A 27197-nucleotide genomic window follows, 5' to 3' on the forward strand; every position below is an offset into this window, starting at 1 on the left:
TGGAACTGGACCCGGAAAGCCGGTATATTACCATCCTTTCAACGCATGTTGGCCTCCGGAGGTACAAAAGGCTCAGCTTCGTAGTATCATCAGCTGCTGAGGTCTTCCAAAATGCTATCCGCGAAGCACTGTCAGGGCTGCAAGTGGTGATCAACCTCAGTGACGATATCCTTGCGTTCTCCACCATGCTCGAGGAACATCACGACCACCTCCGGGCCTTGCTCAAGAGGCTGGCAGATTGTGGACTGACTCTACACAAATCCAAGTGCTCCTTTTATCAAGAAAGCGTAGATTTCTTTGGGTACACGTTCCCCCCGGAAGGACTACTGGTAGCCCCGAAGAAGGCCAAAGCTATCAGGGTGGCAAGCACACCTCAAAGCCCCACCGAAGTGAGGAGTTTCCTCAGCATGGCCACATACTGTGGACGGTTCATCCCCAATCTTGCAGCCATGTCTGAGCCGTTGCGCGCCCTCACGCGCCCCAATCACAAGTGGGAGTGGACTCCAACTGCCAACAAGGTGTTCCAAAACATCAAAGCAGGGCTGCTAGACAAGACGGTCATGGCCTACTTTCACCCCAGACGGCGAACAGAACTAGTCGTTGACGCCAGCCCGGTGGGCCTAGGAGCAGTCCTCCTGCAAGAACACGGCCCGGAAGTGTGGAAGCCCATCGCATATGCCAGCAAAGCTCTCACGGATACCAATACCAGGTATGCCCAAATCGAGAGGGAGGCATTGGCCATCAAATGGGCATGCCAACATTTCCACCTGTATCTGTGTGGACAAGAATTCCATGTTGTGACTGACCACAAATCGTTGCTCCCGCTGTTTGCTGGCTCATCTAGGCTAGCACCCCCGACGATCGTACGATGGGCGGTGCAGTTACAAGCCTATAACTTCAAGGTAATTTACCGTCCCGGGGCCCACAACCCAGCGGATTATCTGTCCCATCACCCGGAGTCAGCGGTGCTATCCAACCCATCGGCGGACACCTGCAGCACCGAAGCATTCGTCAACATGGTGTCTCAAGGGGCGTGTCCCAAGGTCATGACGCTGGAAGAGATTGGTCGAGCAACTCGAGAGGACCCCACTCTCTCTCGAGTTCGAAGAGCACTGGAGAATAATGGATGGGCCCATTTCATTGATGGTGCCCGCGCCCTACAGCAAGAGGTCAGCCATGCTCGCCAACAATTGTGGCATGCCCGGAGCCAACTCAGTGTGGGGGAAGAAGGAGTCGTCTTGAGGGGACACCTGATAGTGGTTCCGGAAAGTCTACAGTAAAGAATCCTTGCGCTGGCACATGTGGGCCATCAAGGAATGTCAAAGACCAAAGCCAGGCTGCGCAACAAAGTCTGGTTCCCGGCGATGGACTCCAAGGTAGTAGAGATGGTAAGGCAATGCCATGCCTGTACAATCACCGGAGGGGACCCAGCGCTGGCCCCAGTGATCACCGAAAAACCGAGTAGGACTCTGTGGACGCATCTCAGCGTGGACTTTGGGAGTTTTCCAGACGGCCGTCACATGCTGGTCATGGTCGACTCGTTCTCGAAATTCCCTATCAATGAAGTGATAGCGTCAACAGCGTTCACTCATGTGAAGAGGGTCCTAGACCGAGTTTTCACAATGATGGGGTTGCCGGAAGAGGTCAAGTCGGACAATGGACCCCCTTCCAGGGGCGAGAGTTCCAGGAATACCTCGAAAATATAGCGGTACGCCACAGGAAGATCACCCCACTATGGCCCCAAACAAACGGGGAAGTGGAGCGACTAATGAGAACTATTAACCAAGCGCTGCGCATCGCTATGGAGAACAGAGAAGACCCGGAAGCAGCTCTTGACCAGTTCCTAGGTGCATACCGCCAGACTCCTCACAGTACCCCCAAGTGTGCTCCGGCTCACCTTCTGTTCAAGAGGGCCCCACGGGACAGAATTCCATCAGATCCGACGTGGATACCCGTTGAGCGGGATGACGCGGCCATCCAAGCGAGGAGGGAGACAACCAATCAGAAGGCCAGCGAGGCCCGAAGGGCCCAAGAACCACAGCTGAGAGTGGGAGACCGCGTGGTGATCAAAGACCGACACCCTGGGTGGAAGTTCCGGACTCCCTATGAGCCTGAAGTGTGGACCGTGGTAGGTGTTTGAGGGACCATGGTCATGGCTAAAAGGGGACAACAATCCATTATGAGGAACGTATCTGGCTTCAAGAAGATCTCGGAGGCTGATACGGATCGAGATGTGTCCGGCTATCAAGGATCGCCTCTGAGCCTCTCTACCCCTGCGTCACCTAGTGAGAGGATCACCCCACTGATCACACCTCAGCTAACCGGTTCGGGCCATGCTGTCACTGTCCGGCCAACCAACCAGGACACTGCCACCGAGGTAACTGGGAGTATCTCGTTGGAGCCCTGTGTCCGGAGCCAGAAGGATGGTCTCCGGCCAAATCCAGTCCCGAGTCAGAGGCTGAAGGACTTTGTATATACATCCCCATGAACGGGGAGAACTTGATAGTCCTGAACTGAAAGAAAGTTGGGATGTAGAGAGCCATCCGGGCTTTCTCTTACAATGTATCATCTAAACACGCATACATACCCCCCTCGGGCGGGCTCGCCCCGAGGGTATAAATAAATGAGGTCGAAGACCGCTCGGGGTCTTCCGGCCACGAGAAGTGAGTGGTGGTCCTGTGTCCGTTATTTATCGCTCCCGCTACAATTGCGACACAGGCCCCGCCACGCTACACAAGTGACGATATTGGATTTTGGCCAAACCATTATGCATATGGCTGGGTTCAAACTGGAACGGTATGGTGAGCAAAAAAACGATGGGATTAGGCCCAGATCTCTGTACTGGGGTGAATGTATGACATTGTTCTGCATTCTGTTCATCAACTGTTGTTTTTGCAAATCATTATGTCCGCCCGCTCCAAATAATCTGTTAGATTACATCGATTTTGCATCTTGGCAAAGGTGTACCTTATAAAATGGCGCATAACCTTAGACGGAGGTCACAAGACCGGTAGGCATTGTCAAATCACACTGCTCGTTCGTTCCAAAAATTTTGGCAGACTGAGCTCATTATGATTGAAATTGTATGCGGGGATAAATCTAATCTACCATATTGAGGTGACGATATGGAATTTTGGCCAAACAATTGTGTCTGCTGTTTTTAAACTATTTGTTAGACTACTTCTACTTTGAATCTCGGCAAATTTGCACCTTAAAAGATGGCGCGTAAACTGTATATGGAGGTCATGTGACCGTCAGGGGACATGAGATGCTCACAGGTTAGAGCATTTGGCAATCTGTATAAAATGAGGCAGAACACAGGCGTTCGGTTCATCGCCACCTGGAGGGAACCGGATTGCCATATTTCTGCAGAGGGCAGCACTGTTGCCGTAAGTATAGAATCGCGCTGTATAAAGTATATAGGCATGCATATGCTACATAGGGGGTGGGACCTGTAGTTCGTAATTTTATATTAAAATCCCGAACCCATATGTAGTTGGGATGGATGTTTTGTTTGGTCGCCGTGCTCTAATATGATAACGGTAGGGTGGTGCCCGCTTGACTTAACGATAGCGTTTTATGTTGTTTCAGCACTACCTATGGAAAAGCCAACGTGTTACAGATTACACGTATGCTACTATTTCGCTGACAAGGTCTTAACGTAAACAGATATTACATTGGTACCGTGGTATTTGTTGCCAGTAAATGTCTATTGGTGCCATTATCTTTAAGTCTGGTATAATTAGGATCATGAATTGAAATCTATATAGTGGCATTATTTATAAATAGATTTGTGCTGATGTGTTGGGAGTATTTAATCATGTCGGAATATTAGCCGATTTACCTTGTCAGATCTTGAAGGATCTTAACAAACTTATGCGTTCTTATATAAATCGGCTATGCATTAACTGATTAATATTGGCAGGTCTTGAAATGTATGACAGACTCATGCGTTGCTAAATCGGTTTAAAAACTTAAGAAATACACCCCCGTATTATAGTAGTCATAGTCCAGCAATATATTATACGAAGGACTTGTCTGGACTTCGGTCCTTTCCGAAACGCGCGTCGGCGCTCTATGTGTATACATAAGGAAATTAATGACTCCCTTTGTGATGTACAGTTGTATACATGCAAATGGTTATACACATTTTTGTGAAATTATGTGATATATTCTGTCTTTTTTCTTTCTCTTTTTTTTTCTTATCTCTTTTTGTTATGGTGTATTGCTTATTGTTTTTGCTGACGAGGTATGCTCTGTGAGATATAATTCTGTATATTGCTCTTTAGGGCTTCCCAAAATGACTGGCTTGTTTCACATTTCATAGTGTCGTAGATTATCGTTTAAATTGAATATATTTTTGTAGATTTCTATTCTTCAATATTTATGTCATTGAATAAATTAAAATGAAAATATTTTCTGTGGTTCAATGAGGTTCACCTATGACTTTTTGGATGTACCACCTATGATAAATTAATAGGGGGAGTTTTTGTTGTTTATTGTTCATTTTAAAACAGAGCACATTGTTCTGCCAAAGGAACCTGGAGGGGACTGTTTTGTGTTTATCGTTAGTTGAAAGGGCCCAGTATGATACCACATCATTGGCTAAAGCATGTCCACCCAGAACGGGGGCAGAGGTGGATATGAGATGGTGAAAAGTAGGGTGTGATAGGATCCACTAAAAGGGAGGTGCAGATAACCCAATGTGAGCCCAACATGAGGGGGTGTTATATGTTATCAATGTAGCACGTCTTCCTAGATATCATGTACTTTCAAGTTTTCTAATAATGTGCTCCATTCCAGTGATATCGGTTTCTTGTGCAACCCTTTGTTCTCCTCACGGTGGATTGCCGCATTCTCCGCTAGTCCCCACTGTGCCCCCTCCAACGGTCAATACAGGGGACCCATGCGACGTCGAGTGCCTTGTAAGCAAACATTTCACTAGTAGTGGAGTCAAATCTGCGAAACAAGAGGCCACTTTAGTAGATTTAGGTCTGGGGTATAGGCCCAGGATACACTGCTCAAGTGTGCGCCATTGATCGTGCTCTGTCTGTGCTGATAGTTTAGTGCCCACTTCTACCCAGTATGTTGTTTGTGAAGGACAGGCCATATTTTATGTGTCAGATCTACGTCCAATGTATGACACCTGGAGCACCCCACGGGGGCCACGGGGACGATTTTGTTGATTAGAGGTGTGGTGCAGCGGCCAGGGCAGCTGACTTCGGAGCACAGGGTTTACAGTTCGATCCTCGGCTCCGGCGGCAGCTCAACTCAGCACCATGTGACTCTGGGCAATAGCTCACTTAGGGGCAGATCAGCAACACCCGGCGATAATTATCGCTCAGCGCTCTTAGCGTGAGGATAATTTTCGCCGGGTAACGTGGATTTTTATCACTGAGATAGCGTGCTATTAGCAACGCTTATCTCCTCAGCGATAAAAATCCTGACGCTAACTGCCTAACATGAGATTATCGCTGGAAACCCAGCGATAATCTCACGCAATGTGGCATTAGCTTGCTGATAGGGACTCACAAATTTAGCCATGATATCCACCTTCCATAGGATATCATGGATAAGTCAGTCCTGAAGCAGGCGTAAGGAAAGTAGCGATAACAGGGGTTATCGCTACTTTTCCTGCCGCTATGCTTCATAGCGTGGGGCTTGATGATAAGAGAAATGTCGCTTAGCGACATTCTCCTGTCATGTTAGGTCAGGAACGCCCACTTTGCATCTCATTAGAGATGCAAAGCTGGGCGTTAGGAATCCCCACGCTAAAGCAAGGTTTCACGCATTAGCGTGGCCTTGCTAATTAGGCAATAATTTATCGTTTTTTCGTCCGAAAATGGCCACAAAAGCGGTGATAATTTTTTATCGCCTGCTTGTAAATGTGCCCCTTAATTTCCAGGATGGCCCCCAGCGCCTTGAGACCCATAAGGGCGAGTAGTTTGCGCTTTACAAAAACGGATTGATTATGTGGGGCTTAAGGTAGACCCTATGAAAAATTGCGAATTGTATGAATTTAAAGCTTGTATTACACGAGATCTGCTTCGGATCCTGTAACAGGAAGGACCGTTCTCTATTTATGCGCCCCGACCAATGTCTACCTCCCACCTGCACTTAAGTGAGTCAAGAGAGACTCTAAGATGGGCACAGAGTCCTTGCTATAGCCATCTCACTGGGTGTCTGCTGTGACCCACAGTCTGTAGTGCTTGCAATAACTTATGTGTTCCGGGCTCCAAACTATCCGGGGAACAATGCAGGTGAATGTTGACAATAATGCTCGCATGTGTTAGGAAATGTGTTTCTGGGCACTTTGATAAGGTTGTGTAAACTTGAGGTGAGGCATCAGGGAAAAATCTGCATAAAGGGAACCCACAGTTAGCACCTCACCCCGATCTCAGGGAAGTAGAATTCTGGACATCAGGGTGCCCAGAGAGGTGGGCAGGCGATGCAGAGGTATATTTGTAGTATATGGCACCGGCGAATGTGTGTATATCACGGCACATTTCTAATAGGATAGAGCTATCTATAGTAAAAGAGGGCCGTCCTGTACTGGGCCATGAGGGACCAGGGCAAAGTAGTTTATATAATTGACCAAATCGCACCTTTAAGGTAGTATAGTCAATGTCCTGCAGATTACGACCTGCCAACCAGTAGGCTAACCGTTGTACTTCTGGTCAGGCGCACCCATACCACATTTATTTGGTGGCAACTGTTTTTGCCAGGCTGAGTCTATGGCAACCCGTGCCCCATATTAGTTCTATTAATAGGGAATTTAGTGTGATAAACACCCTGGGTGGGATCAGGATTGGCAGGTTCATGAAGTAATATAGTAGACGGCCACCAACAGGGACAGAGTAATCCAAAAACCCACCTGGGACCTGAGTGACGTGATCGCCTGAAGTAATTTACCATCTTGACTATGGTAGACTTGTATACCAAGGTAACAAAATGTTTGCGCCGCCAGCTGTATCTGTAAGGGTGCGAACGGGACTAGTGGGTCCCGGTATGTCCCATTGAAGGAGAACTCATAGAATTTATTCGCATTTAGACCAGACAGGTCTCCAAATTCGGAAATCAAATGCTTGCCTAATGTCAAGGGAAAGACAGCCTGTATTTGGGTGCCGGTCCTTCATCGAGTCCATGATGAGGAATACATGGCGTATGTTTGAGGAGGCACTGCGACGGGGTACAAAGCCTTACTGGTCTACATGCAACAGTTGAGAGAGCAGAGGGAGGAGCCAGCGCCCCACCACCTTTGCTGAGGATTTTGTATTCTGGCTCAAACAGGAAAGGGGCCTGTATGAGGACATGTCGTCATGGGACTTGCCAGGTTTAATGATTGATGTTACCAGGGCCTCTTTGCTTCCAAGCAGTCCATATAAAGTTTAACAATTCAAGGAATCAGCCTCGTGGCATATGTGGCATAAAAGTCCATCTGCAGTTCATCAGTGCCCGGCATCCTATTTCTGGCCAATTCTTTAACGGCACCCCGTATTTCATTTGTTGAAATCGATGCCTAAAGTATTATCCGGTCTGATGCTGTCACATGGTGGAGGGCTTAGTGACTGAAGTAAGTTGTTATTGTGTACGGATCAATGTGGGTGGAGTGCTATATACATCAGTATAATAATCTCTGAACACATTATTGCTCTCTAAGTGGGTAGTATTTGGGCCGTGATGTGGTAAGAATATAAGGAGAACTGGGGTAGGCAGGAGTTCCACATTAATAAAATGGGCAAGGTAAGTGGAGTGGGTGACTTGAGGCTGTGGATCGGAAATGCAAATAAATCAGTCAAGGCTGGAGTATAGTGCATGTGGTAGGGAGTAGAACAAATATCCTCTCATCCCTAGGTTGCGGTCACACTAGACAATCAAGATTACAGTCCGATGCCCAACACTGCAGGCCCTTGGCTTGCCGGGATGGGCCCGCACTCGGCAAGGGGTGTGGGTGCGGTCTAACGTTACATCCATTATTGCATTAAAGTCCCCTCACTGTACCCAGGAAGATGTGCCAAGTCCGCTAGTGTTGATAACATGTGGGAAAGGAATACATGTTGCTCTTGATTTGGAGCATAAATGCAGCCCAAACTTCCCAGCTCACCATCTAGGCTATCATGTACTAGGGTATAACAGCCTTTTGTATCAATATTAGATTCTTGGAGCACGAAGGGGACACCCACCTCCACCCAAATGTCTGCACCTCTAGCATGAGCTGAGTATAAGATGTGAAAAAGTTGACCCTTCCATTTTCTGGGCTTCCACCAGTGTGACATGTTTCTCTTGTAAGTAAGTGATATGTGTCCTGGGCCTATGTAAGTGGGTCAGTACCCTGTGTCGCTTATGTAGGGAGCCCTGCCCATATATGTTTCAGGCGAGTCGATTATAAGCATTTGGAGTAGCAGCCATAGGAGCTTATAAAGCAGCTGACATTGTCTGACCCGCGTCTGAGACCTGACCTCTCGCTTTCGATGAATATTGATGACAGACTTAAAGCTAAGCAGCAACATCATCAATACTTGGTCCAGCAAGCAACATTTGTTCGACCAAACAACCAAATGATACTTAACATGCAAAACAATGGTAAACATAAGCCTACAATAATGGGGCATATTGCACAAACATTAGCATACATATTCCGGTTTCGTAACTCTTTACTGGATACTTACTGTATGACTGGACCCAGGCCACAGTCAAGGTAACATTACAAATACGTTATCTGCCTTGAGATTAATGCAAACCATCTATCCTTTAATTAATTCAGCAAAAATGACAAAGTGTTATCTTGTTAGCCCTACACAATACCAGAGATACTCCAACAAGGTGTACAGTGAGCATAAATGGATGCTTATTTGGGTCACAGAAGAAGCAACTTGACAACAGGTCTAAGTCCCTATTGCCCAACTTAATGCATTTGACACATTGTCCAAGTATACTTACAACCCTTTTGCCTAGAACGTCAGTGGCAACCTGTGGCATTATAGAAGTGAAGAGTGCCATGCTGCCATCTGTGTCCGAGATACTACCTTCCAAAGAGTTCGAGCCAGATCGTCTTGTCATGGTCCGCAGTGCTGTCGCCGTAATAAGAGCTCCCTTCTGACTCTCACATGCCTCTTGGGGGGAGGGCACAACAGGTGCATGGCCTGTAATGGCGCACGCCAGAGCCGAGACTGCAGATGAGGCTTTGGAGGTGGTGATTGATGACTGGCCCGCTGTTAGGAGTCTGGGAAATTGCAGTCAAGCCATGTCTTTGCAGCTTCCAGGGAGTTAAAAAAGTGTGAGCGCTGCTCATGGAGAATTTTAAGTTTAGCTGGGAAGATTAAGGCATAGATGAAGCCCGCTGCACGGGGAAGGTTCTTCGCTTCAATGAGCGATAAAATACTGACACTGTACTGCGAGAGTATAATCAGGGAACAGGGAGACCCTTACATCATCAACAATGAGTGGAGCTCGCTCCATTGCTGCACACAACAACTGATCTCAGTCCCTGTAGTTTAGGATCTTAGCCACGATAGGGCATGAGAGTGCCCCAGGTATGGGTCTCCTCATTGGCATGTGATTGGCATTGGTGATGTGCCCTTGCCACTGTAAAGAGATCAGAAAGATTGATGGGAACACCACCGTGTGTAAGTAACCATGTCTCTATGAACTGCATGTGGTGATGCCTTCAGTGCCCTTGGAAAGCCCCACCATGCGTATATTATCCCGGCATCATGGGTGTGATACTGCAACTGCTCCACTTGTTCATGCAAGTGTGTCACCAAGGATCATTGTTCCACCACGATTCGCTTTATGGTTGACAGTGATTTTTCGGTAGCATAGACTCGGTCAGCCAATTTGCAGTGTTGATCTTTAAGGAAACTGCTGTCTGTGGTAATCACATCCTGTTGTTGTTCCATGGCAGCTCTAGAATCACAAATCTATTGTAGGATTATGTCTAGTTTATCCACTGGGGTGCTCCTATTGTAGGGGAAATGCAATCCGCTAGGGTCGGGGTGGACGAGCAATCAGATGGTGGTGAGTGGGATCGAAAGCTCTTTGTCTTGCCCAGGAGGTTTACGCTTGGTGTGACCCATGGCAGGCTCTTGTCACTGTGCCCCTTGAGAGCTGAAGAACAAAACCTCACTGCTTTCCCATCAACAGGCCGGTATCCCCAATAGCAGCGATTGCAATAACCTCTGCAGGTATTCAGGAATTGGTGGGCTGAAGAAGGGTACACAGTGCTAACGTTGTTTGCCGTGCAGCCTGGACGTCCTGTATATGAGCTAAATCGAGTCCCACTGTAGGCCTGTTGTATGGCTAGGCTCCTCACCCTTTGTCATCACATTCTCCACTGCCCCGATGGCTCCCAGCCGATCAAGGCGAGCATGCAGGATGGCCATGCAGGAGTCTCCAAAGCCTCCGCCATATGCCAGACGGGCGCCTCAGGCTGGCCGGCCTTGCGGAGGTGGCAGAATAGCCCACAGCTCGCCCGGCCGAGTTTGCTATTGCCAGGGCCATCACTGATGACACGCCAGCTAGTAGGCCATACCTTCTCATGGGCCAAAGGGGTGAACCGGGAAGCCTTGCCGCTCTCAGCTGCCCACCAGAGCAGAGGCATGAACCCGGGGCAGCGCCATACGCAGTCAGGGTGCCGGCACTTAACTTAGGCCCTCCCGGACATACTCAGCAGCAGCACTAGCCCTTAGGTGCCACAGACAGAACCCTGGAGGTAAACCCCACGGGGGCTCCCGATGCCAGGGCCAATCTAAGCGTGTGACAGCGCACTGTGGTGAAAGTCCGGGGCACAGCCACAAGTTGCTCTGCAGATGAGGTGAGTAGGCTTTAGTTAGGTCCCACAGCCCCCCAGAGCACACCCACTTGCGGTATGCTTCTGCCTGAGCCTGCCGCCTCCACGTCGATACCCACTCCATGCAGCCGGCTCATTGCCCGAGGGCTATACTCCGCTCCACTACATGCACTGGAACATTCACTAAGTAGCTAGGTTGCATTTGAAGGAGGTTTGGGGCATCGATGTAAGCTTAGGCCATCTGATGTCAGAGATTACATGGGAGTCGAGAGTCCTGTGTCTGCCGTCTAGGGGGGGTTGGACACCCCCACTGCTCTTACCACAGACAGTAGAACGTTCAAAACTATCTATCACCTTCACAAACATTTACAGAAAATATTTAATTAAGGCCCCTAATATTACTTACTATTTTGCCACTTGCTATACACATATTGCTAAAAAAACCATAGCCTAATTTACAAAGGTAAACACACAATTTTGTGTACGTTTAGGATTCTTTGCTATTCACAAAGGGATTCACGAGTAGTATATTTAAGAGAGAGGAGTCTCCGCACATAAAAATACCTCTCTTTTTATGTGTGGAGATCTCGCACTCATAGAGATAATACTTGTAAATGCCTTTGTAAATAGCAAACAATTGTAAACGTATACAAAAGTGTCTGAATCACGTCCTTAGGCTGAGCTAGCTAACATTGAGTGAAACATTTGACTCAAAGTGACTGTGTCTTATTTCATTTAGCAGAGTTTAATTGCTCAGTTACAGACTGTGTTTTAGTGAAAACACTTTACAGAAAATGTGAGGAAACATTGATTTGATCACTTTATGGAGAAAGGGGAACAAACAATATAAGCTGTATATGAATGGAAAATGTATTTGGATTTAAGTGACAGTGGATTTCTAAACACCCCTAACAGTCTTACATTTGCAATGAACACAAACCGTGTTCTTGTGTTTAAAAGTTCAAAAATATCATTGTGACTAGTGTACCTGATGGTAAATGACCTGTCTGTATCCCAGAGAAAGCTCGGTCAATATATTTTCCTCTATATTTTAGGTTTCCTCTAGAAAGCCAATAATGTGATCATCCTTAAAGCCATTATATAGTGAACTTGCACAGCTGGAAGGTGGAGTGCCATTTAAAGATCACAATTGTAGTTTTACTTACCAGCTGACTGTCTTGTTTCAAACAGCACCCAGTTTATCGGCAAGTTTAGGTGTCGGTAATGTCTAAAAGAGGTGTTGGGAAAAGGGAACGGTAGAGTATTTCCTTGCAATGTTGAAAACCTGAAAGGTCCACGAGGACACTTTATAGTATTAAATCTGACTTAATCAGTGCAATAGTTAATATCAAGAGTAGACTTTCTGATTACAGTGCAAAAGGGATCAAAGGTATCATTTAGTTCATGTTTTTGAAATATTTGTGTCTAATCAAATGATTTGTGATTGATGACATGCTTGGTGTTTGTTGTGGCGTTATTAAATTGTTGATCTGGATCACTATCGAACATAAGAATCATTCATACGCTTTTTATGTAAAAGTCAAGTAGTTAATGAGACATATACAACCCACACTGGATATTAGTCAAGTTTCAAGGTCTGCTGAGGAACTCCGTACTGGAAGGCCTTAGAGTTTCGAAACTTTCTTTTATTCAATAGAATATTTGTGTTAAACATGTTTGAGATTAATCACACTATTTACACTTTTGTGTACTTTAAAAGCAATTCACAAGTTATTTTAAATGACAACATTACCGCGGAAGAAATTAAATGTAGCAGAACAGTGTTTGCCATAATTTGTGCAACTGTTTAGTGAGTTATATGAAAAAAGGTTTTGACAATTGAGGTTCATCAACTGGTCCATTTACTAGACAGTGTCAGAGCAGCAGGGCCTCTGTTTACTGCTAATTGTTTTGTTTTTGAAGATCTTAATGGTTTCCTTTTACAACATGTGCATGTTGCAGCAGGCATAGAAACGCTGGTTCTAGATGCACTAGACTTGATACAAGTAATTCATGGGTTGATGCAGAATCATTTGCCTCCTAATAGTATTGGGACAGAATTTTAGCAGAGTATAATGTGTTCACAATATAAGAAACTATACTTAAAAATAGAAAATTGTATTCACAGTGTGGGGTCAAGACTCTCTTGCAGTTTAACCGAGATTGAATATGTAGCAGTAACTCAGATTTCTAATATCTCAGCCCTAGATGTAGTAGAATATAACAAAACATTTTTCGAAAAAATAAATCTTCTTGTTTCCAGCTTACATCACGCCCATATTCAGAGGAGAGACCAAAGTGTAATACAATATGTAACAGAAGTTGGGCTGTTTTCCTATTGAAGATTCACTAGATTCATTTAGTGTAAGCAGATAGACTTGTTTATCAACCTGGTGCTCAGCAACCCACTTAAGAATTAATCACATGACATTATGGACCTGGTTCATATGGTAGAAGATAACAACATCACAGCTATCAGCATATCAATGATAAAATGCGTCTGCTTTTACATTCATGTAGAAAATGAATCACTTGTAAGTGAAATGCCAAATTGATTTGAAATAGATTAAGTCAAAGCATGATACAAAGTTCTCTTACATGTATGTTTCTTGATAAACCACATTTGATTTTAAATAATCTAAGTCAGCAGTTCTTAAGTGGGTCCGTGACTGCTTAAAAAATTAAATATTATTAACAGATTGATAAAAGGTATATTAATACAGAAACTAAATGTACAATTGAAAATGTAAAATGTTCTATAAATGTGCATCAATTTGAAATTGGAGGCTGGAAATTGAGTTGTTATCGTCAGTTTGATTTATTGGAGCAGTGCAAGTACCTCAAGCAGAATAGAGTATGGACGATGGGTGGCCTCCATTGAATTTAGAAAATCCCCAACCTTCCCATTAAAAGTAAAATGTTGATTTTGTTTATTTTTTTGTGTGGATTAAATAAAATATATCAACATATGTGTATTTGTGTGATGGATTCTTATGTTCCAAAATTTGCAAATTGTTTTGCAATTCAAATGATCAAAATTGCTTGGGCCAGTGCGCTAGATTTCAATAATGATTCATGCAGGAGTTCCAAGATTCCAGTTTAGATTAATTAGCAGTCTACAGAAGTCCAAAAGTTAAGAAGTGCTGATCTAGATACTGAATGAGAACAATAACAACTGTAACTAGTTCCCATAAAATAGATGTGCATTCTCTTAATTCATAGGTACTTTCATATTTTTAAAACCTACCCTTTATGGTTATGACTTTAAGATGGCTGTATTAAAAACTGGAGGAATGGAAAAACCTGTATTAAAGAAACCATCTATGTCACTTAATGAGTATCAAACCATATGCAGTATACTCAACAAAATGAATCTTCTCCAGGTGGTAATGAACCGAGGCATGGCCAGGAGTGACTTTGGCTACTACTTAGGCTTGGGCAAAATCACTATCCACCGTCCTCTATCATTGTCCTGCAACAGCCACCAGGAATATTACATCTTAACTACTAGGGGGGCCATTGGTAGGTCAGTAATGAACATCAATATAGCAGTGCAAGCTGTTCTACCTGTTGGCCATTCAAGATCAGTTTCATCTTCAACTAGGCTGGTGCTTTTTTAACTGCACACCACTACTGTTTTGTCAGCGGAGCCACAAGGGCTATAATTTATTATATTTGAAAACTGGGCCTGGCAGATGCCATATCAACAAGATGCATCATGCCTCTCTCAGTGTCCCTCTACTCATTTCACATTAATGTGTAAACAGCACTAATATCGAGGCTTCAAAACAGGTTGAAATCATCAACCCATGGAAAATAAAAGATCACACCAGTTTGACTAGGAACTTTTGCTTTTGGTACTTTCCTAATTTTAACAGCCCTATTTTGTCTACTTGCAAATAAAGACCCAGTTTGGCTTCTTAGTAATTTTATCGACTTTACAATAAGTTTAAGTGTTATGTAAATGCCTACGGTGTACATTAGTTAGTAACCTGCCTAAAAGAGTAAGCATTAAGCAGAAGCCGTAGAAGTGAAAAAAGCCTCCTGCCTCCAACACAACAGTAGTCATCCCCACACTCCCTCATCATCTTACCTATTCATGCATCAGTACATTCACTCACCCATCCATCTACTCATCTATTCCTCCAGACATCTGATCATGTATGCACTCACTCTTCTGTGAACTCTTTCATGCACTCAATCCGCCATCTTTCAATTTGTCCACCCTTTCAGTAATTTTTGCGTTGACCCACTTGATCATCAACAAAATCACTAATCACAGAAGAGTCACATTTATTTGATTAACAAAAAGCCAGACCTATTAGCTTTGCCAGCCTGAAGAGAGCTCCAACTAGTCCAGAACTCACTAGGACTAACCCAGCCACCTTAACATTTGCCCATCCCAAACACACCCTCATGTAGAGATTGTGAATGTTCTGATGACTCTGCATCACCACGTTGTATGATGTCTCTTGGGCTGATCCAAAATGTGACACTTCAAGAAAACCGTGGCTGAAAGTCTATGTTGTACTCATACTCAAAACAAAGAAAAACAAGCACTGCCAAAGCCAATAAGTCCGGTGTTGGCTACCAGACCTTTGGCTTTGAAAGTACTCGTTTTGATACACTTATATTGAAGGGAGAGCTACTGGGCCCTAAACAATACAAACAAATAATGTTTTGATCTGAAAAACACATTGCTTTAGTATTTCCTGCTACTAAAAGGAACTACTTTGTGTGTCCATGTGCAAGGTGCGGTGGCTGGTGTGTGGTGGGATCTCATCTGCTAGGCATAATGTCTAGAGACTGTGACCTTGCAGAGGAGAAAGAGGTTGCTCGTGGTGGGCGGTACAGTGCCAGATGTTGGACTTGTACAGTAGTAGTGGACAGCCACCAAGCAACTGCAGTAAATCCACTGAATCATATAGCTGGGAAGGGCATGTGCAGCTGTTTTTTTTCTCTTCTACACCCTCAATTTTTGTAGGTTTTACTTGCTTTGTGTAGAAGGTAAAACCTAAAAAATTAGCAAAGTGGTGTTACACCTCAATTTGCAACTCCACACCCCCATAGTTAAAATATCAAGATAGCTAGACAAAGAATGTGCTGCATAATGTACCTTCAGTGATCACTAAATATGATGTGTTATCATTTGCTGCTAAGTTAGTTAGTCAATCCTGCCACATAATGTCATACTCCATTGACACTTAATTTCAGTGACCATGAACATGATGGCCAAAGTGCATTTTATTAATATTATCCAGTGATTGTTTTAATAGTGGATCATTGTTTTACATCTTATTTAAACAAAATATCAAAAAGGAAAAAGTCTAATAAAAAATAACCTGAGACTCACACACATATTTCTGAACCACATTGTATGCTCAGTTGCATATAAAAGAAAACCCTTTTGTTATTGTGAATTTATCTGCAAATAATCCTGGTTTCATTCAACAGGTTGAATTATTCTAAGAAAACTGAAACCAAAGCTTTGGGCATGCTCTTGCAGTAATCAGCAAATCATGCTAAAATCACCAGACAAAAATCTGTCTTCTTGAAAACAAGATGGTACTTGTGAAGTAATCACATACTCCTTTTCAAATCCTCCTCAAGTCATCAGGAACAATCATATCTTGAAAGTATCAGATACTTATTTTCAAGCCATTCTTAAATCATCAGGAATAATGGCTCATGGCGTTGGTTGTCACTCCTACAAGATTTAACTTACTTGTGATTGGCTAAATGTGCACTTCTTGATTAAACCCATGATAGATGTATGCACCCTTATTGCATTTAATATACTGGACAAGCTTCTGGTCACAGAAGTCTGGACATTGTCAGAGTCTGCCCCTGTTTTGGGATTCGGTTGTCCTCCAGGCTACAAAATTATTCAAATCCTGCGTCCTGTGAAAAATGGCGGCAACCATGTAATTATATAGTGAAGTCTTGAAAGTCAATATTCTTAATCTAACCCTTTTCTCTGGAGCAAAACTACTAGGTTTTGCTATCATGGTTTTGAGAAATCCCCCAATTGATAGTATTTTGTGCCAACGCCCTCTGGGGTCTTGCCCTGATTTTGCTGAATCTTTGGCCGATTTTCTGTCTCTCTTATTAATCAGCTACTCTCGTTTTGGTTTAGGCAACATAATGTTTGGGCAAAGCTCCTTAAAAATGCAACAGCCTAAAATTATTCCTTAGCAGCCTTTAATCTTATTCAAGTAATAAGGGACATTACAATCAAGATGGCCATAGGCTGGACCGAATTTTCCCCTCAGAAAAATCTGGGGGATTATGGTCAGATTCAACCAATAGTCTGCTCAGAACACATTGTGATTTATTTTAAAAATCTGGGTTGTTTTACATTGTGCCTTAGGCAAGTTATATATTTTTTTAAGCTGCAACTCCCTATAGCCAATGGAGTAGATTGTCAGTAAATGAGCTATCTTCTTTATTGAAGGAAAATATATTTTTCATACAGGATGCTTCAATGGATGCAGATTATGAGAACTTCTCCATCTTGGTCCCTGGACTTGGTCATTGCACTGTCTTCCATCCATCTCTCTGCACTCATACATCAGCCCCATGCTTGATGCCATGCCAAGTGAAGCCAAAAACAGCTGGAATATTTAGAGAGGAAATGACATAATGCTTATGCCACAGAAGTGAGAGAAAAATTAAAGCCCACTTTAAATATGCACAAGAAACTGGTGCAATCTGAAAAAGCCAAATATTATGTGGATAAAATATTCTCTGCTGGCAATGCCATTAGGGAGCTGTTCTCTATTGTTCAATTGATGTCTGCTCCAACTTGTGTTAGTCAGCCAGTACATCACTCTCAAGATTTGTGTGACTGTCTGTATATGAAACTATTCATAAGATATGTGACACATTGGAGACTTCCATCAGTCCTTCAGGTAGTTCCAATCTGTTTTTATCAACTAAAGAGAAAATGATATCTGTTCTTCAGTATGTTGATCTGTTTACAATGGAAATGTTTATGGACATGGGGAAGTCCATCTCATGAGGTTCTCTTCCCCCATCCATTACCAGCAGCAGTTTGGCAAAAGGCTGCCCCTTGATTTTTGCAACACTTACTAGATATTTGCTATAAATTGACTGAAAAGGTAGCAGTCCCTGACGCTTGGGAGAAGGTGATAATGTTTCCATTGCTTAAGAAAACTATCACTCATACAGTCATGTTTGAGCAATTACTGCTCTATTTTACTTTTCCCTTCCCAGTTAAAATCATGAAAAAACTATGAGTAAATCGCTGTCCAGTTTTCTGTAATCCAAGAAGGTATTTGATGAGGCACTGTGAGATAATGCCTCTTTTTATGTGGCTGCCCCTATTTTTTGTGGATTGATGCTGCTGCTTTTTTCTCTGTGCACTGGGACACTGTCAACCAGGTCCGCTCTTAATGGCATATTTTACTTTACTTAAAGTGTCATAGAATACAGTGCACAAATTACACCCATAGCATTGAAAGTTAAATCTCACCTATAGACTACAGCACTACTATGCCATCCGCATGTTTGACCAGACAAGCATGATTCAAGGCCTGCCACTGCCGACTGGCAGCTGCAGTTTAAAACTGCAATGGACCTGCCAAATAAACCATTTCAAAGAGAAGAAAAACTTCCTTTTACATTATTTATAAGTTACCTCTTGGTAGGAAGTGTAGCCCACAAGACAGAGTGCATCTATTTTAAAAGTAGTACATGTAGAAATTTAAAGTTAACATGTTCATACACTGACTAGTACACAAAAGCTATTTTTACTGTGGTAAGGCAGGCTGTTTCATAGAGAAACACTAAAATGCACTATTACATTTAATAATGCTATTTGCGGTTAAGGAACCCCTAGGAATGACTTTCTTGGAATATTTACTAAAAGCCCAACTCACCAGTGAAGTTGAGGTTTTTTTAATGAATATTAACAAAAAGGTAGTCTTAGAAAGCTATGTTTTCTCTGCAAAAACCTATGGAGGCTAATTTGCAGTAGCCATCAGCTGCAGCCCTTTGAGTGCTCAAGCCCTGTATGAGATGTGAAAAATGCTCCCAGAGCACAGGCAAATAACTGGGTTTGGAAGGTGTTTCTGTTCCTCTGGCAGGATGACCGTTTGGGCAGTGCTGAGGAACTTTATTAACTTCAAAGGGGCCTCTCATGTCATGGGCAGATGTTAGATGGCACTTGCTTTGTCTCCTTCTTTGGTCAAGAATCAGACAGGGTTCAATTCCAGTGGGGAGAGAGCTGTTCCCAGATCTTGTTTGAAGTGACCAAAGAAGAGCCGTTACCACACCTCTGGGGGTGAGCACACAGGTTAAGGGGATATGAGTTTCACCGTTTTGGATTTAAGCAAAGAAGGGCATTGTGGTATTCTTTGTTGTAGTGTACATAGGAACTGCTGTAATGGTGGGTAGCATTACCACAGGGAACTTTTCCCTATTGGTAAGGGAGGGACCAGCAGTCACCCCCACTCACTAGCAAGTGGCAGGCATAAATGTGGCATTTTCTGGCACCCTCATCAGAATACTCTGGGCCTGTTAAGGAACAGAAGGACTGTACCACTTGTTTGATACCTATGATGACACCTCAGGGGCTGAACCTGCTCTCACTTGTATCCAGGACAAAGAAGTGGAATCCAAGGGTTAGTATGCTGACCCCGGTGTAAGCTATAGAATACCAATGAGCTAGAAGATGAATTTTCCCTGAAGAGTACAGCTGATGAGTGCCAACTGGACTTAATCTGGGACCAGGCTGGTGGCCTCTGCTAGAGTGAGTCTTGACCCCTAAGTGATGTTCTTGAGGACTTCGGACCCTTGGTTTGACCCAGGCAGGGGATTCTTGATGGTTATGGTCCTGGTGAGCTCTGTTAACCTGTAGCTTGCAGGGAGTCCACCCTTTATTCCTCTTGAAGTAAGGTACATCCAAAGGGTTGTGATTCCCAGATAATGCAGCAGGGGCAGGCATTCAGAATGCAGGGCCTGATAGTGCAAATCAAGTTTCCAGCTTGGTAAGCTTTCTTGTTCTATTAGTTTCAAGCAGCAGATCTGAGAGGCTCTGCTCCTCTCATATATTTATTCAATGTTCTCTGGGATCAAGCAGGAGAGCACTCCTGTCCAATGAGGTGCCCGGCAACACTCCAGCCATGACCACTTCACCAAAGAGTGGCATAATCTTCTCCCAGAAAGCACTATTCCGCAAAATTCAGTATGGCCGACATCTCAGCAGAGGAGCTTGAACTAGTAAAATCAACCTCCAGTATTGCTCATTTCCATTTGGGGTATTGAAATGTCCAATTCTCCATCACCAGGGCATACAAAACATCTTTTATAAGGGCCCTGTCTAAAGTACCAGGACCTCACTCCCATCCACTCCTGGACACCAAGGGGAGACTTTAGGGGTCCTGAATATGCAAATATAGTATAGATTCTCACTCTACGGTGCTCCTAGCACCAAAGTTAACTTTGCAAAGCATTTTACTACAATGGGGAAGATGAAAGGTGCAGTTTCTCTATCACCAGGGCACATAAAACATCTGTTATAAGGATACTCGTTATAAAACCCTGGGGGTACCTAATATGCCAACATATTGTAGTTTCTCCTTTCTTAATTGCGTCTACCACCACAAAGTCAAGTTTGGGCACAATTTACATTTAAAAGCAGTGCTGCAATACAGGACTGCTTTTAAAATGAACCCAGGCTGTCAGCAGTGCACACATGCAAGTGCAGAAAGGTATGTTGGCTTCTGAACATCTATGCCATATTACATGTTAAAGACAGAAAGGTAGTTTTAATCCCCCTGCCCTATTATCTACTAGGGACTTATAGGGTAGCTCAGGCCAATTATAAGTGTACCCTAATATATAGTGTACTCTCATGTATGTGTGTGTTTTCACTGTATTTTCAACATAGCACTTCCCAGAGCAGAGTCAGAATACCAGCATCCAGGGGTCTCAAATGGGGCAAAAAGTGGAGGGACACTGCAAACAGGTCCTGATTTCTGGTGCCATCATTATTATAGAGTGACAGGGCACACTTTGAGATTGGGTCGAAACGTTGACGCCCGATCCCTGGTTACGGAATCACATGGAGGGATTATATGAATTATTAGAACATTGGAATGTGGAGCACTCCATTGTAGACAATGGAGTGCTCCATGCTTCTACGGGCCGGTAAAGGCCCGCAGAGCAACATTCCAATGTTTTACAAAAGCCTCTCAAAGTTTCGAGGGGATTTAAATCCCCTCGAGCTTCGAGAAGCCTTTGTTTAATTTGTTAGAACATTCTTCCCTCTAGTGGCAGAATGTTCTAAAAGCCTTATAGCCCTTCGTAGCAGGGCTATACCGCTATTAAAGTCCCGCTGCTATTGTTAATGTCCCTCGCCTTCGGCTCGGGCCTTTAACGCTGCAGCGGGCCTTTAATAGCCGGATAGCCCGCTACGGCGGGTTATAAGGCTATAATATTATCCTCCAATGCGAACTAGGTTCAGAACTGTTGATATCCAGGGATTTGTAGTGTTTTTTTGCATCACCCTTGTTTATATTTGCGCCCGCATTCCGAAGGACCTAACCCTCTGATTAGTGGATGCCGGCAGGAAGGTGGCGAAGACAAGGGGAAGTTTGAACCTGGAGCCCTGATATCGTCGAGAGTCTGGTCTGCGACGGGGAAGTTGCTGGTGTCCTGCCCTCCCTCGCTCACCTTGAAGTTCCGTTGGTGTTCCGCTGGGGCTTACCCTGCCGTTGCTGTTGCCGCTATACCATCTTGCGGCCCCGGTGTGAGGAGACTTCAGCTCCCAGGCGCCCTAGCGCCCCATCGACGTCACCCAAGCGCCCGGAGGCGCTCAAAAGCACGCCGCTCCCTCCGTGTCGCGGGACGCGCGCGGGCGGGCGCCGGACGAAGCCCGGACAAAGGGCGGGCCGTCTGAGGCCGTCAGGGGCCAAAGGAGGCCGGGCCGGGCCACCCCTCTTGTCCCCGCCTCAACCCACTATCCGGTAAAAGAACTTCATTGTTCCATAGACTTGGCGTATTGCATTTGTGACTGATTGTTTGTTATACTTCATGTTGTGACTAGCGCATTTATTTATTGTCCATGGCAATGTCCACACGTTCAGGAAAGGGAGGCGGGGCTTCTGTTAGTGGCACTCTTGACCACTTTATTATTCGCGCCTGCTCTGTACTAGAGAAAGAAATTGCCCTTACAGAGCGGAGACTCTCCCTCGACGCACTAAAAGACAAGCGTTCTTCAATGGGTGCATTTGCACGAGCTGCTTCTCCCGTCAAAACGAACACTCAAGTGGATGGCACTATAACAGAGATTATGCAGCGTACACCGACAAGTGCGGACATAAATCTTGCCAATCCCATTGATCCTGCTCTTGTAACACCGCTAAACCTCTCATACTCTCCCTTGTTAGTCACTTCCCAGGCTGTTCCCGATTCTGCCATTACTATCACGTCACCTCCTGTAACCCTTGCGACCACTGAGTCACCCACTGTAGTAGGCCCAAAAACCGCTCCAAGTAAAAGGAAAAGAGCGGGTAGTGGCAACAAGGAGGATCATACAAAAGCATCTAAGAAATACAAAAGTAAATCACGCACCACCGCGGGTAAGAAAGCGGGTCGAACAGTACTGCCCACTTCACATCAGCAGAGAATAAGATCATCCCCTGTCCATCCGACCAACTCGACCACCCATACTCCCATAGAGCAACCCCCCCAACAATCTGGATCACAAATTGTCCTCGAGCCCCAACCTCCATTTATTGGTCAACTCGAACTAATGATTAAATCTCTGTTACTTCCCATGATGGAAAGAGTGAGATTATTGTCCGAGAGGCTTGAGAGATTTGAGCAAGCCTCTCTGGACAACTTCTTTTCTCTTAAGTCACTAATCAAACTGTATTCAAAGATGGGCCAGGGTCATGGCATCACTGTTGACCCCTCTTTAATTATCCCCAATGAGCCTATGCCTCAAGCTGCATTGTCTAATCCAAACGCTGCCTCAAGTTTAGGCCCAAAGAATGGAATTCCCCTATCAGGCCCAAGGCCTCTAATACCCATAACTCCCCCGGGCAGCCTTCCTATTAATAAAAAACAGGTTTCCCGCTCGACTGGTAGCTCTGTAGAGCCTGCACAGAACTTCTCTAAATCATCTCACACAAGCCCATCCCAAAGTCCCCTCCACCGGCCAAGAACCGAGCCTACCCTATGTTAACCTTCCACCGGAGTGCCTACCCTTTGTTGCCGTTCTGACTGGAGTTCCACGTCCTAAAGCTGGCAAGCCAGAATCTTATACCGAATTGCGTAATAAAACAACACACTGGTTGAACACCAACAGACCGCTTCCAAATCATCTGGACGGTCATGTTCTTCATGTCAGAAGGGTATCCTGGGTGGGTAACAAACCAAAAAATATGCCTGGTGACTGTGTTATCATAAATTTCAGAGCTCCTCGGGTTGCAAGGCTAATCTGTAACTACCATCAACCCACTATGAGTGCCATAGGATGCCTAGACTTAAGCCAATTTTACTTTGACACTGCTTACTCCCATTACCAACATTCTTTTTTCCAACCACCTTGCGATGGGTATTTTAAGGGAGTCTGGAACACCAGCGATAAGGCTTTTCTTACATTTGCCCCAAGCAAATATTATGACACTTATAGCCGCTATGAGCATTACTGACATGGAATCTCCGCAGAGGCTGATATTCCTTTTTCTGCTGGTGCCCAAAATAATGCAAATGATCTCGAAGTAGCCACTGACCTTGACAGGGATCCTCTTCAAACCAGCCTGGGTCCATACGCTCAGCAGCCTTGTCTCCAGCCTACCTCAATTCCCCAGGGTACTAACCATCTCCTATTACCTTCCTCTTGCAGCTCGACCCAGGTTACTCCTAATTTTTCCAACTCACTTATTTTACAAGATGCAGCCATCACTACTCCTTCTTTCAGGATTCTAAACTGGAATGTAGCTGGCCTCGCCAGCAAATTAGATCTCCCCTATTGGAATTCCTTTATAACATCCTACAGCATCTGTATTTTTCAGGAGACCTGGGCCGCAGAGCCGCACCATATGTTTGGTTACACCACCTTTTTCATACCGGCCATTCTATCTCTGACAGGAAGAGGTCGTCCTTCGGGTGGCCTGCTGATCTGGGTTAGTATTTCCCTTGGGTGTACCATTAGGCAGGCCCACATTGTCTCCCCTGATATATTAAGGCTTACCCTTAAGGGAGCCTAGGGAAGGAAGTCTCTTGAGATATTTAACGTCTATGCGAGGGGCCTTAGTGGAGGAGCCTTATCACCTGCACTTGTATTTCTCGAGAGCGAATTATGCAAGTGCCACCATGCATCTTACGTCCTGGTAGCAGGAGATTTCAATTGCTCCTTCGAGCCCCTTGCCTCAGCAGACCTTCCCGATCTACTCGAGGATGACGCCAAGCGAAGTATTCCGTCACTAACACTGCCCCCTATCAAGAGATGGACTAAATCTGTTGTATTCCTGAACACCATGACTCTAGAGTTTGGCCTAAGGGCGGCCAACGGCAGAACATCTTCTGACCTCCAGGGCGCACATACGTACAATAGGCCTAATCACACCTCAAGGATCGACTACATACTTCTCGTTCTCAAGCTCTGGACATACATGGAAATAATTCCCTCTCATGATAGCGATCATAATCCGCTATCTCTCTGTATTAAATCACTCTGGGCAGAACCACATGGGTCCTTGCTTTCATCAGTGGCTAATCCCCTTCAATCTTCTGAGGTTATTCCTGCCAACTGTGAGAGGCGCCTTAAATGGCGCAAAGTCATGCTGGATGATGGTAAAGTCGAATCAATCAGGTCAATCTTATATGTTACACAAGTCGAGCTGACCTCAACCAATACTCATCAGGCCGTCCTTGATAGGGCTCCATCTGTCTTTCAAGACACCATTCTCAAACTGGGAAATTTATTTCGAACACAAAGCAAAGGTGGCCCACCGAAGGGAGGGCCAAAGCTCACCCCCAAGAATGGTTGGTACACGCAAAGTTGCAGGATTAAGAAATCTGCTCTAATAGTGGCTTTAAAAAGCGGGAATATATCCACGATCCAGAAAGCCAGGAAGGATTATAAGACCTCGGTTTCCAATGCTAAAAAGTCTTGGGAGGAACAGTTTTGGCAGACCCTAAGGGAGGCTTCCCTCAAACGCAACCCCGGTGCCTTCTGGGACACAATCAGATCAAAGAATAGACCAGCCCATGAACTTCTGACATGCAATATCACTGGCCTAGCATGGTATGAGCACTTCCTTAATCTATATTCCACTCGATCCGAGAAGGTGGAGAAGCTCTTCCCCGAGGGGGCGCTCCCCCTCGTGGACGTCCCGATATTTGACCCCTTCTCTGACAGGGAGGTACACAGTGCTATCCAGTCTATTGTCCCGCAGAAAGCAGCTGGTCCGGACGGTATCCCCGGTGATGTGCTTAAACTTGACCCATCTAGTTGGGGGGAAGCTCCTCTCCACCCTTATTAATGCTATTACTAATGGCGCCCCGGTCCCTGAATCATGGAAGGGGGCCGAGGTCGTCCCCATTTTTAAAAAGGGTGCCCGAGAAGATCCGGCTAATTACCGCCCAATAAGCCTGATCGACTCATCTCAGAAGGTCATCGGGAAAGTGATTCTGGAGAGGATACTAACTTGGGCAAATGATAACAATATCCTCTCAGATTATCAAGCAGGTTTTAGGGTCGGGACAGGTACTATAGAACAGGTCTTTAGATTGTTCCTTATCTATTGGAAGGTTGTCCTCCTTGGAAAAGGCAGTCTCTATTTAGCCTTTATAGACCTAAAAACAGCGTTCGATCTTGTCCCCCGCGACACCCTTTGGCGTGTTCTGACCAACATGAACATTCCTTCCTACCTGTTGGCCTTGCTAATAAAACTCCATGATGGCAATTATGCCCAAGTACGTTGGGGTCCACAGGGCCAGAAAACTGAGAGAATTCCAGTAAACAGGGGCGTCCGTCAGGGGTGTGTTCTTGCTCCCACCCTTTTTTCACTTTATGTGAATGGGGTAGTGGACCATTTGCTGAAAGTTCCTGCTGATGCACCATCCCTGGCGGGCGAACGTGTTCCAACTCTCCTGTTTGCTGATGATACTCTCCTCCTGTCCAAAACACCCATGGGCTTGCAAACCCTTCTCGACAGTTTCCAATCCTTCTGTAATGATAGAGGTCTCATCATCAACACACCCAAAACAAAATATTTAATTTTGAATCCCCCCCAAAAAATTAGGTCAGCCTCCAGTCTTGAATGCAGTCTCTCTTGAAAGGGTCAAAGAGTTTGACTATTTAGGCATTCGCATTACAGACACTATGCGCTGGACATCTCATCTGCAAAAAATGCTTCTAACTCACAAGAGGGTCACTGGCGCCCTTCTCTGAGAACATCGTTCCTCTTCATCTAGACCAATAGCCCCAGCATTGGACATATACAAAGCTAAGGGCGTGAGCTCGGCACTCTATGGTGCTGAACTATGGGGCTTAAATAATATTGAGGAACTTGCCAAATCTGATTCCAGTTTCTATAAGGAACTGATGGCACTTCCGCAGAGCACACCTATAGGGCCCCTGTTATCGGATCTAGGGTGCCATGCGTTGAAAGATTTGGCAAAAGTACGCCCCTTACTTCTCTGGGCCCGGCTCTGGCGGACCCCCGAGTTAGCCAAGTATGCTGAGGGCTTATCCGAAATACTCTCTATGCCTTCTTGGAATAAAATCAAATGGCTGAAAGAGGTAAAGTCCCTGCTCTTTGATCTTGGCCTAAAAGATGCTTGGGTAAATAGAACCTCGCCCCCGAAAGCTGAGCTGAAGAAACTTTACTGGAGTTGGTTTATAGGAAAAAGGAATTCCAGCTCCCAATCCAGTAGATGCACTACTGAATTTCTTCTGCTCAAAGATGACGTTCACTTTGAGCCTTATCTTGATATTATCCAGAAGCCATACGACCGAGCCCTCTATTTCAAATTTAGGATCGGCACTCTTCCGGTACGCGAGCTGACTGCTCGCTGGAAACCTCCCTTCCAAACTTCGCCCTCCTGTCCTTTTTGTGTAACCAAACCTGAATCTATTGCACACGTGCTTTTTGCATGCCCAGAATACAAAATCCCAAGATCATATTGGCTTAAACCTTTATGCAGAATCTTGGGCACACGCGACCACCTCATAGCGCTGCGCATTCTTAAATCAGACACACGATCTCTGTTCGTTTGCGCTCTATCGAAATATTTGAGGTGGTCCTGGCTCTTAAGATCCAAAGGCCTTGCAGCCCCCGACTAAGTAGCCAGACTGTTTTTATCGTTTGTCTGCATATCTATTTTATATTGTCCTATTTATAATGTTTATATGTATTTTACAATTCTT

At 44.9% G+C, this 27197-nt stretch overlaps 1 protein-coding gene across 1 annotated transcript in view; it reads left to right on the plus strand.

Moving 5' to 3' along the window:
• Window positions 1–3347: 3347 nt before the first annotated feature.
• LOC146860216 (uncharacterized) overlaps window positions 3348–27197 on the plus strand; it is a 63421-nt gene continuing 39571 nt past the window's right edge. The window contains exon 1 of the mRNA XM_085646327.1: window positions 3348–3389. The gene's annotated coding sequence lies outside the window, so the exon portion shown is untranslated. The remainder of the gene's footprint in view (window positions 3390–27197) is intronic.

This window comes from Triturus cristatus, chromosome 3_1, assembly GCF_964204655.1.
Source record: "Triturus cristatus chromosome 3_1, aTriCri1.1, whole genome shotgun sequence".
Taxonomy (NCBI): Eukaryota; Metazoa; Chordata; class Amphibia; order Caudata; family Salamandridae; genus Triturus; species Triturus cristatus.